The sequence below is a fragment of the Cricetulus griseus genome, chromosome 2 (genome assembly GCF_003668045.3).
Source record: "Cricetulus griseus strain 17A/GY chromosome 2, alternate assembly CriGri-PICRH-1.0, whole genome shotgun sequence".
Classification (NCBI taxonomy): Eukaryota; Metazoa; Chordata; class Mammalia; order Rodentia; family Cricetidae; genus Cricetulus; species Cricetulus griseus.
Genome location: NC_048595.1, coordinates 459,502,871 through 459,519,700, shown reverse-complemented (window position 1 = coordinate 459,519,700; position 16,830 = coordinate 459,502,871). Strand labels below are relative to the sequence as shown.

The following is a 16,830-nucleotide window of genomic DNA, read 5'->3' as shown; positions in this document are numbered from 1 at the left end:
TAGAAGAGGGGAAAGAAAAATAACTGATACAGGCCCTGTGGTTAAAAATTTCCAAATTCTAAGCCCTCTACCTCCAAAGCAGATCATTTAAATGTAAGAAAAATCTTAGATGAACTGTTCATTGAGTTTTTTTGAAGGCTACAGTTAGAGTAACCTATAATTGTAAGATAACTAGCTTGTATTCCCACTAGCTTCAATCTGCCGTGTGTGTGTGTTTGTGTGTGTGTGTGTGTGTGTGTGAGAGAGAGAGAGAGAGAGAGAGAGAGAGAGAGAGAGAGAGAGAGATTGGAGGCAGGGTGGGTCTTGGCTATCTGATGTCTACTGTTTATCAAATGACTTCAAAAACCACTTCATGCCTCTAAAGCTCTAGAGCCTAATTCCTTCTCAAATTGTCTCTAGATGGATTTCCTGGGCTTTGTAATCTAGAAAGCGGCTGTTCTACTCTGTCCTCGCTCATAAACTGATCAGCACCTTATCTGGAGCAGTTGGTTCTAAAAAAGGAAACTGCTCGGAGTTGACATTTCACCTCCAAAACACCCCATTCGTTGGTGTTGTTTTATGTTTTTAATCTCTAATGTCCCTGAAAATGATCTGGAAATGTGTTTGTGTTACCATTTAAGGCTATGGTTGCAAATAGGGGAGTGGGGGCTGAGGGAAACAGCGAGAGGACACGGTCTAGAATTCTTACCAGAAGCCAAGTTTCTCCTAGTTATTAAATGAACCAGTTCTGAACTACGTCTAGATCTAAAACTAGAGCTAGTTATCTAGGCAGTGGCAAAATGAAGCCAACAGTCTCCCATCAGGCCCTGCAGGCTGTGAATGACCCAAGCAAGCTCCCTCCAAACTAGGGTGGATTCTGGGTCATTGGCCCTGGGTAAGCCTGTGATGGTACAGCACCAGCAGATAAGTGATGACACTGGGCCCAACACCCACTAAGGTCCTGTCCACTGCCATGCCACTGAAGTAGACTCTGCTACCAGTAAGCTCAAACAATCCCGCAGTATTAAGAAGTAAAAGGAGCTTGGGATAAAGATATTTTTATTAGAAAAACACCAGCCAAACACAAGCCAGATCCATGCCCAGGGCAGCAAGGCAGTGAGGCCAGAGAGAAGGGACCTCCCATGTGCTTTCAGCCCCTTAAGAGCACATCCGGCTTCATCCTGACCTCACCTTGACCACACCTTAGCAGGCGTGGTCAGGCACACCTGTAACCAGCTTCTAACAGGCGTGGCTTACTGTCCCCTATAATTCCCCTTTTAGTCTAAAAGAGGATTAAAACTTAACAGTGTAAAGTATCCAAAATTAACAATCATAAAGGTGAAATACAAGAAATTTGCTATTGCACATTCTAACCATGTCTATTTCAGCTAAACCCTAAAGCCATCTGAAAGAAGGTACAAACCTGAACATCTCCTTCCAATCCCAACCCTAAACAATAGGAAAGTTATTCCTAACTAGGCTTACACTACCTTAATAGACAATAATGGGGGATGGGGGTGTAGCATCCTCCAACTTACTTCCTGATGAAATAGGATGATGGTAGCCTTGTGGGGTCTTGTGGGAAGAAAATGTTAGCATAGTGAAAGTCTCTAATGGATTATATCCAGTCCATGTTAGATGGGATTTTCTTGATTGAAGATTTAGGTTGAAATCCTCAACTTGATTGAAGTCAGTACTCGAAGCTCTGGTCGGAGTGTCACTTGAAACAGAATAAGTTGTATCCAGTGCAGTCTTGGATTTTAGGGGAGGAAAGCCAAATCGAATTCTAAATCCAGCATTGATTTACTTGAATAGGGACCAGAAAAATGAAGAGAAATAGAGTTATTTGAGAGACAGCTATAAAGTTTACCATATGGCACATTCCTTTTGTTTGATGGTTATAGCTACCTTCTCTTCTTAAGTATCTACTCATGTAGTGTTCTTGGATTTCTGGAAATGAGTTTTCCTGTGAATATAGAAGCAAAACACTTCCCTTTCCTTTGGGAGGTTTCTATTTAGTTTATGAGTATATACCTTAGTAAAATACCTGTCACTCGTCCTTGTCGAGAGGTTTGTCTTTTTCAACTCGATTGATCAACTTTGATGGTATCCAAAGTTTTTCTTCTCCCGTGGAAACCAATGCAGAGAGAGATACGCATGCTGGAGCTCAGCTGGCTTTTCTCCTGTCACTCAGTCTGGGAACCCAGAGCATGGGATGGTGATACCCACATTCAAAGTCTTTGCTGCTCAATTAAACTTTTCTGGAAACATCCTTAAAGACACAACCAGAGCTGTGTTTCTATAGTGACCCAGAGGTGTGTTTCTATGGTGACTCAGAAGTGTGTTTCTATAGTGACCCTGAGGTGTGTTTCTATTGTGACCCAGAGGTGTGTTTCTATGGGGACCCAGAGGTGTGTTTCTATGGGGACCCAGAGGTGTGTTTCTATGGGGACCCAGAGGTGTGTTTCTATAGTGACTCAGAAGGTTGTTTCTATAGTGACCCTAAGGTGTGTTTCAATAGTGACCCAGAGGTGTGTTTCGATGGGGACCCAGAGGTGTGTTTCTATGGTGACCCAGAGGTGTGTTTCTATGGTGACTCAGAAGTGTGTTTCTATAGTGACCCTGAGGTGTGTTTCTATTGTGACCCAGAGGTGTGTTTCTATGGGGACCCAGAGGTGTGTTTCTATGGTGACCCAGAGGTATGTTTCTATGGTGATTCTAATCCCGACCAACTTGATAACCAAGATTAACTGTCACACCCTCCATGTTTGCTTGAGGAGGGAAGCCCTTAGTTGTTATGTTGAATCTGGCCTAGGATTGTTGGTTAAGTCAGCAGAGGCTGATAAAATATTTCTGCATAAGCAGAGAAAGAGTGAGTAGGGTTGGTGGCACTAATGGGAATTCTTACTGATGCAGAGCTGAAGGAGTGGCCTTGGCTTCTGCCACCACCCTAGATCCAAACTGCAGCCTTGACATCTCTCTTCCTAGACTATATCTTCCGGGGGTAAATGAGGGCAGAGTTTAGTATGAATGGGGAACCATCCATTTTTCTTTTCTTCTTCTTCTTCTTCTTCTTCTTCTTCTTCTTCTTCTTCTTCTTCTTCTTCTTCTTCCTCCTCCTCCTCCTCCTCCTCCTCCTCCTCCTCCTCCTCCTCTTCCTCTTTTTTTTTTTTTTTTTTTGGTTTTTCGAGACAGGGTTTCTCTGTGGCTTTGGAGGCTGTCCTGGAACTAGCTCTGTAGACCAGGCTGGTATCGAACTCATAGAGATCCACCTGCCTCTGCCTCCCAAGTGCTGGGATTAAAGGCGTGCATCACCAACGCCTGGCCCTTCTCCTTCCTTTGAGACAGGGTTTTTCTGTGTAGTCCTGGCTGTCCTGGAACCTGTTCTGTAGACCAGGATGGACTTGAACTCACAGAGATCCTCTGCCTCTGCCTCCCGAGTGCTGAGATTAATGGTGTGCCACCACCTGGCTTGTGGGGCAGCATCTTAAATTACAAGCAGGTCCAAACTCATCTAAGTCTTAACTACCTGTAATATAGTCTAAGACACTCTAGTATACCCCAAGATAATTTGAAGGTAACTATACTATGTTTTAGCATTCAGTCATGCCCCTCTGCTCACACCACGCCCCTCTGCTCACACTAGGCCCTTCTGCTCACACCAGGCTCCTCTGCTCACACCAGGCCCCTCTGCTCACCACTAGTAAATGAAGGGCTCTGTGCATACTGAGGAGTTCCCCTGAGGCTAAATACTAAGAACAGTGAGTCAGGCAGCTATCTGCTCAGTTCCTTTCCTTTTCTCTTTCTCCCTACCCCATCCTCCTTTCCTGTGGTTCTGATGGAATCTTTGCTTGACTCCGGCTGTGATGTTTCCCTCTCGTTGTCAACTAATGTGTGTCAGCAAATCGTATGTTTGAATTTCCTGAGTCAGAAAATTACAAAATATTGCATTTTGAAGAAAGATGATTCATCATTGTTTCCATACAGAGGCATTTGTAACTAGAACCAAAATTCATTCACAGGTCCATTTGTTTTCCAGACTAACAGGTACATTACGGGTAATTTGTCAGGATTATTGGACGCTGTGATCCACTCATGCATCAGCACTAAGCACATGTCAGGAAGCCCGGGAGCTATGATTAACTACAGCAAACCAGGTCCTGAAGTCAAGGCAGAATCAGGGCTGCGGCTGGGGATGTGCACAGACAGCTCATTCCCTTCTCTCCCTTGGAACCTTCCTGGGGCCCCTCCTCAGCGGTTTAGGGAATCGTGGCCACCGGACCCACAAACTCCTTCAGCGGGCGTGGTCAGGCCGACCTGTAGCCAGCCCCTAAGCAGGCATGGTACAGGTTCCCCAACACCCCCCAGCCCTTTGTTTCCCTAACTCTGCCCCTCAGTTCCAACCACAGCTAAGTCCTTGCAATTCCCCCACGCTCTGGAACTTGAATTCCTCAGTTCCCCACATGAGCCGCTCCTCGAAGTCCGCCTAGCACACTCACGTGCCCCTCCTCACAGTCTGCCTAGCACACTCACGTGCCCCTCCTCACAGTCCACCTAGCACACTCACGTGCCTCTCCTCACAGTCGCCTAGCACACTCACGTGCCTCTCCTCACAGTCCCACCTAGCACACACACACTTCTTCCCTTGCTTCACTTCCATTCCATGAGGACTCCTTGTCATCCCCTTGGGGGAAATGTCCTCAATTCCACTAGGTTGTGAATTTTATCACATGATGTGTAAACAATGTGTTTGTCTTTCTGTCTCCTGCACTGTGAATTACCTGCAGACAGAAGCTGGTCTTTGTGTGTGTGTGTGTGTGTGTGTGTGTGTGTGTGTGTGTGACTCCCAGTATCTAGCATACCTCTTGATAGCTAACCGGCATTTGATAAGCAATCAGGGACTAATTAGAGACGGGAAAATCGAGAACTATGAGACTGCCAGGCCCAGGATCAACAGATGAGTAACAGATCAGAACAGCTTTCAATACCATCTACTGTTACGATAAATCTTTCTGCCAAAAGGTACCGAGCCCCACCGCCATGTATGCGCTTTACGCCAGTCGCCCGCCCCAGTTAGGGCCCAAATGAATACACAGAAACTTGTATTAGGTTCAAATGCTGCTTGGCCAATGACTAGGATTCTCATCTGTTAGCTCAGTCTCAATTATCATACATCTATATATTTTATAAGACTTATCTTATTGGATGCCTTATTGGCGTCCCTCCTTGCCGGTGGCTCACATCCCTCCACTGGAGGATGCAAAGGGGAAAAGGGGCCACTTCCTCTTTCTCCTTGCTTAAATATGAATCTCCTTGCTATGTCACTTCCTGCCTGGATCACCACTTCTCTACATTTCCCAGAATCCTCTTTGACTCCTAGTCCTGTCTAACTTGCTATTTCATTGGCCAAACAGTATTTTATTCAATAATCAATAAGATGAACATACACAGTACATTCCCCATCAATCTACCCTTTGTTTGTCTCCAGAGCTGGAGACAGAGCCAACCAAACCACTATGCCCTGAGCCTACCTCCGAGAGTCAGATTCATGGAGACAGAAAGTGAAATGGCCATTGTCAGGGACTGGGGTGGTGTGTTTAATGGGTACAAAATTTTGGTTGAGAGAGGTGAAAAGTTCTAGAGATGATCAAGAGTAGGGTACTTAATGCCACAGAGTGGTCTATAAAATGGTTAAAAGGTGTGGGGGGGCAGGGAGGGTCAGGAGACTCTAGCTGACTTATAACTGCTTTGTATGGCCAAGTTCACCATCTAAGAGCCACACCCTTCCAACAGACAGACTTGCCTCTAGTAGATCAGGGAATTCAAGAAAGAGCTGTGTTCTGGGAAAAGAAGGCAGCAGGAACAACTGCGGCTCCGCATGGGGGCAGTGTGGACCCCAGTCACCTCGGTTCTCATCAACCTATTTTCTAACTTGTCCGTAGTCGTCCATTCAGCAATATTACTGGATGCATTGAATTACTCCCCCATACTTTGTTGCCTAGTCTAAATGCTGCTGGATACATTGTATTACTTTGTCGCCTAGTCTAAATGTGGAGCACCTGGAAGGAGGCAGTGGGTGCAAATTCATTTTCACCTAGTTCTTTCATCACCCCTTGTATGTTCTGCTGAGAGGCCTGTCTGGTTCTTGTGTTTGCACAGGTCCCTTCATAGGGAGAGGCAAGAGCAATAGAGAATTGCTCGATACTTGTTAGGCTCACCCGAGATGCTTTAGAACCACAGTCAGGACCAGGCTGTATTCTACAATTAACTTAGATTCTTTGGCATGGGACATGAATGCTTTTTAAAAGCTCCAAGATGATTCCAACATAAAACATAAGGAAAAAAAAATCATCTCACCGCTTTTAGTCCTAAAATCACAAAAGCCTCTGAACTAAGAAGAAAGCTATAAATATCTGCACAAACCAAAGCTTCCCTTTTCAATTATTTCCTTAGGAAGTCTTCTACACGCAGTATTATGGGTATTATGAACTCCAGAGTATGTTTTATGAGACTGCCATTTGGAAGAATGAGACTGATCTATGGTGCCAGAAACCAAATGTATCATATTGTTACTTAGTACCCCATAAACACCACAATGCTGGCCAGTGTGGTAATGCACACTCATAATGGAACAGTCACAGAGGCTGCAGCAGGAGGATCATTAGTTCAAGGCCAGTCTGTCTCAAAAACAAATGCAAAAGAAAAGTTAGAATGTTTGGAATATTTTGTCAAAACGTTCAATGGATATAAGAGACATCTATTTTTTAATGCATTATAAATTTGTGGGGCTGGACATCCCTAAAGCTAACTGTTTGGATTTCCTCTTGGGTGAGCTATTTTTGGCTCTACCATAGAATATACATAACATATGTTGAACTATAGGTAGATTTTTTTTGATATCAAGATTAAGCTGTTATAAACATCCACCATTGCTGAGAACTCCTGTGTATTGCACACCATGTTATCCATATTATGCTAACTTTTTGACTTTTACCAAATGTCTGAAAGGTACTTATTATGCCCGAGTATAAATGAGATCATTAAAGTTCAGAGAGCTGAGGCATGACTCCTTCTCTAGCTCTACAGTTACTGAAAGTCACAAAGCTCGTAGACAGAGTTCAGCTTTAAACCCAGTTCCCGAATACTCTAAAGGACCACTCTGCTCACGACAGGCAAGCACTTGGTACCTACTCTGCTTGTGTCCCTTCCTGAGCACAGAGACCCTGCTTGCTGCTCTCCAACCACAGATGATCCAAAAGTACCTGGTGTATATCCTGGACAGCAAGGAACCTACAGAATGTAGATTGGCTTAAAAAGGTGGATGAAGCTAACCTACACTCAATTTGGAAATAACTGTTACAACACTTAGTAGCAGGAACAAAAGTCAAAAAAGTCAACAAAAAAGTCAAAAATGCTAAACCAAGAGATGCCTTGAGTATATTTAGAATCAGGTAAGCCACAGCAAACTGAAGTCACAAGGGACCACAAAGTAAGGAAGGTGGAGGAAGGCAGTTAGTAGAGAGTGAGCAGGACAGCAGCAGTGCGGTCGAACCACCATCTGACCTGTGAGACAGAAAGAAACCAAGGGGCCAGCCAGTTCCTCATGTTACCTGTGTGTTCAGCAACTCCCTAAAGTGGGTCTACTTTCTCTCGAACTCTCTGGACTGTGTCTCTATTCCTTGTTGTCAAACTAGTGAAAATGCCGTGCTTTATTAAATGTTTGATATTCTAGAATCACGCTAGTATTTGTCCTATCTATCACAAAAACATTTCCATTTTAAATTTTCCGTATTTTATTCTTTTATGAAAACAGAACCATAAGTTGTATAGTAGTAATACTTCCACCAATTAAAAAAAAAAAACTCATATTCGTTCAAACTCTACTAACATAAAGGGACTGGTGGTGCCTGGGTTTGGGAAGGGGAGAAGTCAGAGGATTGGGGAGATGGACAGGAAGGACAGGAAGCTCTGAGGAGTGACGTGAACATTCACTAGCTTGGTTGTGGTGATGTTTTCATAAAAATATGCATAAGTTCTGGATTTCTCTATTCCTCATGCTACTGTTCATAGCAAAGTTCTATAATACCACTATAGGATCAGAACTACAAGGTCAAGATTAAGATTCTTTGTCCTAAAAAAAAAAATCTGTCAATTTTAAAATGTCAATGCTTTCAGCCAAGTTGGTTCTAACATGAATATGCTGCTAATGTGTCTAATACTTATGTTTCCACAAACTCTAAGGATTCTTGTAAGTTCCAGGGAACTGAATTGGATCCAAACAAACAGGTCAGATTCACTCCAAATAAATACTATTCAATCTTTCCCTAGTCCCAGGACTCCCTTCCCTCATGTTGGGACCCCTCCGGAACCCTTCCCTCATCTTACAATCTCCCCCTCAAGTGCCAGGACCTAAGAAAATTTTTTTTCTAAACTTAACCTTGTCCTCTGCTCTGCCAACATCTTGCCAGGTCAAAGAGGCGCCAGGGAGTTCCATACAGCCTGGACTGCGATGAAACAACCAGCTAACCCAGGACGTGGTAGCACCCCAACCTTCTCAGGTCCCCCAAATATGGTCAATGCCTCCCCCACGTCAGAAGGAAGCAGTCTTGAGAATGAGACACCCTTATTCCTTAATCTGCCATGTCTAACACCCTCCTTTTTTTAAAATAATAATAAGTAAATGTGGGATTGAAAGGTTCAGGCATTATGCTGGACTGCCTCTGTTACCTGGCGGAATCCACTCAGACAGTACCCTGGTCAGGTCAGGGTTCCATGGGAACTAAGTTCACATGCAAGTGTAGGAACCCCTTTAAAAGACAGACCCCTGCCCACTTACCTTCTCTTCTCTTCTCTTCTCCCACCTATGCTCTCTCTGCCTCGCTATGGCAACGGGCCATGGTGGTCAGCCATTAACCCTGTTCCTCTTCTCTCTTAGTCTCTCTACTCTGCTGGGCCTAAAATAAACTGGTTAATATGTCTAATAGTCTCATGTCTCTTCTTCATTTCTAATTTAAGCAAAAGAATAACAGCCGGGGGAAGGGAGAGGGAGAGGGAGAGGGGAATTACATGTGAAGCAAGCCTGTTCCCTAATTTGAATTAACAATAATAATAATAATAATAATAATAAAGAATAACAGCCGGGGCTGGAGAGATGGCTCAGAGGTTAAGAGCACTGACTGCTCTTCCAGAGGTCCTGAGTTCAATTCCCAGCAACCACATGGTGGCTCACAACCATCCGTTATGAGATCTGGTGCCCTCTTCTGGTGTGCAGATATACATGGAAGCAGAATGTTGTATACATTAAATAAATAAAATCTTTAAAAAAAAAAAAAGAATAACAGCCAGTGCTCTCAACCTCTGAGCCATCTCTCCAGCCCTCATTGTCTACTTTAATTCTCTTTGCAATGTAACCCAATAGACAAAGCTTCTAGGAGTTCAGATATGCATTATAGCATTCTTGCTTCTGAGAACAATCCAAAGGGAAAAAGAACTGGATATTGCAGAAGAGGACAGAACTACTAGTGTGACTTGAGCAGGAAAATAGAGAAATGACCTTTTTAAGATCAAGGATCAATTCTCTCTAGTTATCAAGAGAAGATCCTTGGAGCAGTCATTGGGCAGTAGACAATAAAGTTGTTATTTTCTCAGTGACTACAAGCAAGACCATCAACTGTGAGTCACAATGGGGTAGAAATGGCACAGAATGTGGCTTAGCAGTGCTTACATTGCAAGCATGAAGGCTGGAGTTTGATCCCAAGAAACCATGTTTAAAAACAAAACAACAACAAAAAAAAAACAGGCATGGTGGTGAGAGTCATTGATAGGCAGACCCTTGGGGTTTGGGGTTTGCTGACCAACGAGCCTAGCCTTCATAGAATAAAAAAGTGTGTAGTGCACAAGGAACAATATCTGAGGTTTCCCTCCAGTCTCCACAAGCACACATACATGTGTACATTTATACACACACACACACACACACACACACACACACACACACACACACGTAAGAGGAGGTACATTATAAAACTGACACCTAAGAGAAAAGAGCATGACAGGACTAGAGACACATAAAATGGCCCACTTGAATCAGTCTGTGATCAGATTAGAATATGATCACTCAATGTATTCCTTCCAGTCGGGCAGACAAAGAAATCTGCCATGTTAATTAGAGTAAGCTAACTGCTCTATCACTTGAAATTTGAGGCCTCAATACAAGCAAAGTTGTGTACCGACAAAGTTGCATGGATTCTCCCCAGTCCTCACAAAAGCTGAAAAAAGTAGATCATATTAATATTGTTGTGCTATTTTTCAGATGACGAAAACTAAAGGAATTGCTAAAGTAAGCCTAAACTTTAATTCTGGCTTTATGTATTAATTTCAAAGGGGGTTCAAACTAATATTGGCGTCATAAAATTAACTCCATAAATATAATCTGATCAATACATTTATTCGTTAACAATTAAAATCACTTATGTCAGGGTAACATTTTGAATAGCTTATGATAGTAGGAATGTTTCTAACAACGGGGGCAGCCTGTCTTTAACACAGCCAGGTATCATCAAGGTAATCGCTACTGTTCTTTTGACATGATTTATTTATATTCTGTCTTGCATCTTGCTTAGTATTCTAATTTTCCTAAATGTTTACTTCACTTAGTTTTACTACTACAGAGCCTAGGGTTTAGCTCAGTGGGAAAGTGCTTACTAAGCAAGTGGCAAATTTTATTTTTTCCAGGCTAGTTTATATAGTCAGTAGTATGGAGTAAAGGGGAGGGGAGAAGAGGCCAAGAGCCAGGTGTTAGTTTAAGCAGGATGTTAGAAAACCATAGAAAGAGGATTTTGGCAGGGTAAAAATTTCATGGGTGGTGGGGAGAGGGAGAGTTACCTAGGTGAGTGGTGGGAAGGGGGTTGCTTAGGTAAGTGGTGGGATGCGGGAGGTTTGCTTAGGTGAGTGGGCTTGTGGTTGGAACAAAGGATTGATGTCTGGGTCATTTTGTTCCTTCTGAGTGCTCATGCTTTTAGAAGCCATTTATAATCAAAAGATAGTTCTATAACCGTGTGGCTTGCCAAGTTTGGCCTAAAGGTTCATGCCAAGCTGTATGGCTCCCAACAGAAAATATTACATTGAAAGTAATTTTGGGGCTGGAGAGATGGCTAAGTAGTTAAGAACACTTGTTGCTTTTGCAGATAACTCAGGTTTAGGTCCCAGCACCCACATGGTGGCTCACAGTTATCCATAACTCCAGTTCCAGGGGATCCAACACCCTCTTCTGACCTCCAGGGGCACATGCTACATATAGTATACTTACAAATGTGCAAGCAAAACACTCACACATAAAATAAACTAAACAAATACAAAACATTTTTAAGAAAAAAAATACTGACTGAATTTTAAAAGCCAGAAATTCTTCATTCATGTTGACTTTTCTATATACTTTTAATACACTACTTGTATTCTATTTGTAGATCTGGTGCTCTTAATTATCAGACAGACTTATTTAAACATCCTCTTCATTTGAAAGACAAGAGCTCCTCCTACTGTTTTCTTAGACTAATTAGATTAATGCCCATTGTTACATCTACAGATCTCACCTACAAGGAACTGGAATAGATGTTAAAACCAGAACGGCAGAGCTGGAGATGTAGCTCAGTTGGTACAGCACCCGACTTGTATGCATGAAGTCCTCACTACAATCCCCAGAGTAGCACAGAAACAGGCACATGGCATGTGCTGTAACCCCCAGTACTTGGGAGGTAGAGGAAGGAGGAAGAAGAGTTTAAATCCAGCCTGGAAATACATGAGACCATATCTCAAAACACAAACAAACAAGAATGTAAGCCCATATTTCTCAACATTCAATGGGTCTTTGTTGTTGTTGTTGTTTTGTTTTGTTTTTTGAGACAGGGTTTCTCTGTGTATCTGTGAAGTTCTGGCTGTCCAGTAACTCCCTCTGTAGACCAGGTGGCACCAAACTCACAGAGATCTGCCTGCCTCTACCTACCAAGTGCTGGGATTAAAGATGTGCACCACCACTGGCTTCAATGGTTTCTTATATGCATGGTTAAGTATATAAGCTAAGTGGGTAAAGTGCTTGCCACCAAGGCTGTTGAATGAAATTTTGGTACCCACAGGGTTAAAGGAGAGACTTGAGTCCCACAAATTGTCCTTTGACTTACACACACAAATTTTTAAAAAAGAAACAGAAAACATGGATTTTTTTTATTGTGCTACTACCTAGATATCTGCACTCAAATAAATATCCAATTACTGAATATCTGCTGGTATTCATAATTCAATACTATATGAGGGGAGAGGGATGAATTTGCCCCATGCTTCTTTCTCTCCTACCCCTGGAAAACCAAAGACATAAGTTATAATTTGGCTTTTGAATGACTATTTGGATAAAATGTGCAAATAACTGAAGTCTACTGGATCCCAGTTTACGTGAGAAAAGCAAATGCTAATGCAGATCCCACGGAGCTGTGTGAGGAATTAAAATTTACGGAGACACCTACCATATACATGCTAGGCATGTGATGTTTTATTAGCTCCTTCTATCTCTTTAGCCCTGACCTCAAGAAAATAAATATCTTACTCTGAGAAAGGAAAAATAAATACTGTCATTCTGGTACTCATAGTACCCCCAAATAATCATTGTAATGCTGATCCTCCCCCCATCATTAGTGTAATGTTTTCTCTCAATCTTAGCCCTTTAGACAGCATCTCTGACTTCTACTCTCTACATCCCAGTAGTAGCCCTCTGGTTATGATGATTCAAAATGTCTCCTGACACTGTCAAGTGCTCTTCTAGAGCGCTGGTTCTCAGCCTGTGGGTCCTGACCCCTCTGGGGTTGAAATGACCCTTTCACAGGGGCTGCCTAATATCATCAGAAAAACATGGATATTTACATTACAACTCATAACAGTAGCAAAATTAGTTATGAAGTAGCAACTAAAATAATTTTTTGTTGGGGGTCACCACAACATGAGGAACTGTATTAAAGGGTCGAAGCCTTAGGAAGGTTGAGAACCACTGCTTTAGAGGCAAAATCTACACTCCTTACCACTGGCTATTGAGAACTCAGCATTAGTGGAACACAACCTCACATTTTAGTGGGGCTTGTAGGATATTTCAAGAGAGGAACCCTAGGAGATAATAAAAATTTAGAGACCATAGGGTGAGGCCCTAATCAGTTAGCACTCATGGGAAGAGGATGAAAATCTCTCCCTGCCATGAAGGACAGGGCAAGAGGCGGCTGTCTGTAAGCCATAAGAGGATCTTCAGCAAGAAGTGAACCAGCCAGTACCTTGATCTTGGACTTCTCAGCTTCTACAAAGTGGAAAACAAATTCTTTTTTATTTAAGCTGCCTAGCCAGCAATTTAAAAAAAAAGAATTCTATTTTTAATAGAATAGGAAATCTTGCAAAAGATCACAGATAGGTATTGCTTAGTGATACACCTTTCTTTTTAATTTTTATTATGTTTTTTTTTATTTTTTTTTTTATTTTGTGGGGATGTGACAGCTTGTGGAAGTTAGTTCTCTCCTTCTGCCATGTAGATCCCAGGGACTGAATTTAGGTCATCAGACTTGGTGGCAGGTTGAGCCATCTTACCAGCACTGATACAAATTTTATACTACAAGTTTCAGTTAAAAGTTTGAAAGCCACTAAAAACTAGTGATGGGGGAGGTCCTTCTGTGTATGACTGTCTTATTGGTTGATAAATAAAGTACTGTTGGCCAATAGGAAAACAAGATGGGTGGGATTAGGAGTCAAGGAGGATTCTGGGAAAGGTAGGAGAAAGCTCAGAGTCACCATGTGAGACTGGAAAGACAGGATGCTTCCGTTGGCGTCCGATAAGTCTTATAAAATATATAGATTTATGATAATTAAGACTGAGCTAGCAGATGAGAAATCCTAGTCATTGGCCAAGCAGCATTTATACCTAATATAAGTCTCTGAGTGTCACTTGGGACCATAACGTGGAGGCAGGCGGAACTCGGGTCGCTGGAGGAAAGACTTATTATTACAAGCTGGGGAGATGACTCAAGGGTAAAAGCACTTGCTATGTATGCCTGTAACTCCAACAGCGGGGGCAGACACAGGAGGATTCCAAAGGCCAGCCAGCTTAGTAGAAACAGGCAGCTTCCGGTTCGGTGATAGTGCTGGAAGAAGACACCTGACATCTTGTTCTAGCTTCCACATGCTTATGTCTGGTGTGTACACGTGTACAATGAGTTATGTGCATCCCACGGTAACACACACACACACACACACACACACACACACACACACACACACACACACACACGCCACTTTAAAAAAACTCACTCTTCTGTACATAGAAACATTTTTTTTTAAGCTATAAATGGGGGCCTGGAGAGATAGCTCAACCCTTAGGAGCTCTGGCTACTCTCCCAGAGATCCAGAGTTCAATTGTCACCACCCATGCGGCAGCTCACAACGGTTTATAACTGTAGTCCTATGGGATCCGATGCCCTCTTCTGGTGTGCAGATGTACATGCAGGCAAAACATCCATAGGCACAAACTAAAATCTTTAAGGAAAATAAGTTTATAAATGACCTCATTTAATCAGAAAGCCCTGTAAGGTCAGCTGAGAGATATTAGAAAATTGAGGTCAATCAAGGGACTTGTTCTCAGAGTTATGCTAAAGGAAAGATATGAAGCAGAACGCAGATTGTCAAACTGGTAGTGAGAAGGTTCTCACCGGCTGTATTTGGAAGACCTCTTCTAAGTTCCAAAAGAACAGGAACATCACACAGAGTCAGAGGCCTTTGGTAGAGGGTCTGATCACTAAACTTTCATGTCAGAACAGTAGATAGAGTAGTAAGACTTAAGCTGATTTCTCCACATTGACTTGGTATATCCATAGTTCTGCAGACATGGATAAAAGGTGAACAGAACCCAACTTCCAATCAGCCAGGTTCTTTGTCTACCCCGGCCCCCAGACCTGACATGCCTCTCTCCTTTCCTCCACTAACCCCTAGAATCAGCACCCTAGAATTGCCCTCTGGGGACATCTTCCACTAGTCCCTAGGAGGGTTTATTTGTCCTTCTATAACCTGTTCTGTGGTGATATTTTGTTTGTGATCTAACAAATAAAGCTTGCCTGAAGATCTGAGTGCAGAGCTAGCCATACTAGTTAGCCATAGAGGCCAGCACTAGGGAGACAGAGGCAGAGGGATCGTTGAGAGTTCAAGGCCACCCTGGGCTACATGAAATTGATCCAGTCTGAAAGAGACAGAGAGCCAAGTGGTGCTGCACACCTTTAATCCCAGCACTAAGGAGGTGGAGATATAAGGCAGGGAAGCAGTCTGAGGAGGCAGTCTGAGGACAGGATAGCTCCCTTTGGTTTGAGCATTGGTAGAGGTAAGAACTCTAATGGATGCTCTGCTTCTCTGATCCTTCAGCTTTCACCCCCCAATAACTGACTCCAAGTTTTTATTTATTAAGACCAAAGAGAATTCATGCTACACTGTTTCATATTTGTCGCTGTAATTCTCCACCCTTTCTGTTCCATAGCACAACCCAACCCCAGAGGTCCCAACTGTTCATTTTTAAAATGAGCAAACCATAGCCCCTATCACAGTGTTCACAAGTTTAATAGCTATTGGCTGATTTTGAAGGGACCAGCTTCCCTTTCCGCAGCCATAACAGTCGAACACGTGCTTGCCATAAACCTGCCTTGGTCACTTAGAGGTCAGATGCCTGTCTCGTGACAAGGAATCCATCAGAAGTTAGTCACTAGAAAGTCAGATGCCTGTCTCGTGACAAGGAACCAATCGAAAGTTAGCTGGTGGCGCTATGCTTTACGACCCTGGGTGTGCTTTAAGGACTAGCACACAGCAATGACGTAGAGAGCATAGCAACCGCCCTGGGAGGGCCTATGGGCCATAACAACCAGTTGACCAATCAACACAGGGCAAGCCCTCCAAGCCTGGAAGCACACCAATCATGAGCCTGTGCGTATCCCTAGACACTCCCCTTACGCTGCCTTATAAAGATCTGTGCGCAGCAGCTTCAAACTGTCTTTTCTAGCCATCCGCCATGGCAGGTGGTTGAAAGACCCGAGCTAACATGGGGTTAGCTTGTTAAATTACAATAAAGCCTCGTGCAGTTTGTAGCAAGCTCTCGAATCCGCCTGGTGATTGGGGTGACCGCGAACGTGGCCTGGGACCCCAGATACTTGAGTTTTTGGGGGTCTAACAATTTGAGGACACAATGAGAATTCCTAGAGAAGCAACAACTCCACTGTTTTCCAGTTGAAGGGGAAACTGGGCTGCATCTAAAGGGGTTTTGATTTTCCCCTGCAGGACAGCCAGCCCAGAATGTCTGCGCCTCCCAGTGTGACAGGCCATTACTCCATGGAGGTGTTAGTGTGCTGCAAAGATCCACTGTTGTCTGACTCCTCAGCTCTCTGAGTTTGTACTGTCTCGGCCTGCCACCAGCTGTGTCCCAGACCTTCCCAAAAACTCATGTTGGACTCCTAAGTCCTTGACTTTCCAGAACCTGCTCTTGAAGACCTTGATTCAGAGAGCTGGAGATGAATTACCCAGTTAATTGTATTTTTAGTTAGCACTGCAAGTGCTTCATAGTATCAAAAAAGGAGGGAAATTTTGTCACCTATAGGATTAGGGCAATTTATTTTTTTTTTTCTTCAGTGACTTTACCTCTGAGTTAACTTTAAACTACATCAGGGTTAGGGTTAGGAGAGTTCCTTGAAGAAAACATCTGGTTGGGGAGGGAGAGGGAACTGGGATTGACATGTAAAACAAGATGGTTTCTAACTTAAATTTTAAAAAGAGGAGAAAAAAACAAAACAAAACATC

General features: G+C 43.1%; 1 protein-coding gene across 3 annotated transcripts in view; it reads right to left on the bottom strand.

The window, feature by feature from the left end:
• Positions 1–16,830, bottom strand: part of Myom1 (myomesin 1) — a 123,646-nt gene that overhangs the window by 106,268 nt on the left and 548 nt on the right. The gene's annotated exons all lie outside the window — the stretch shown is intronic.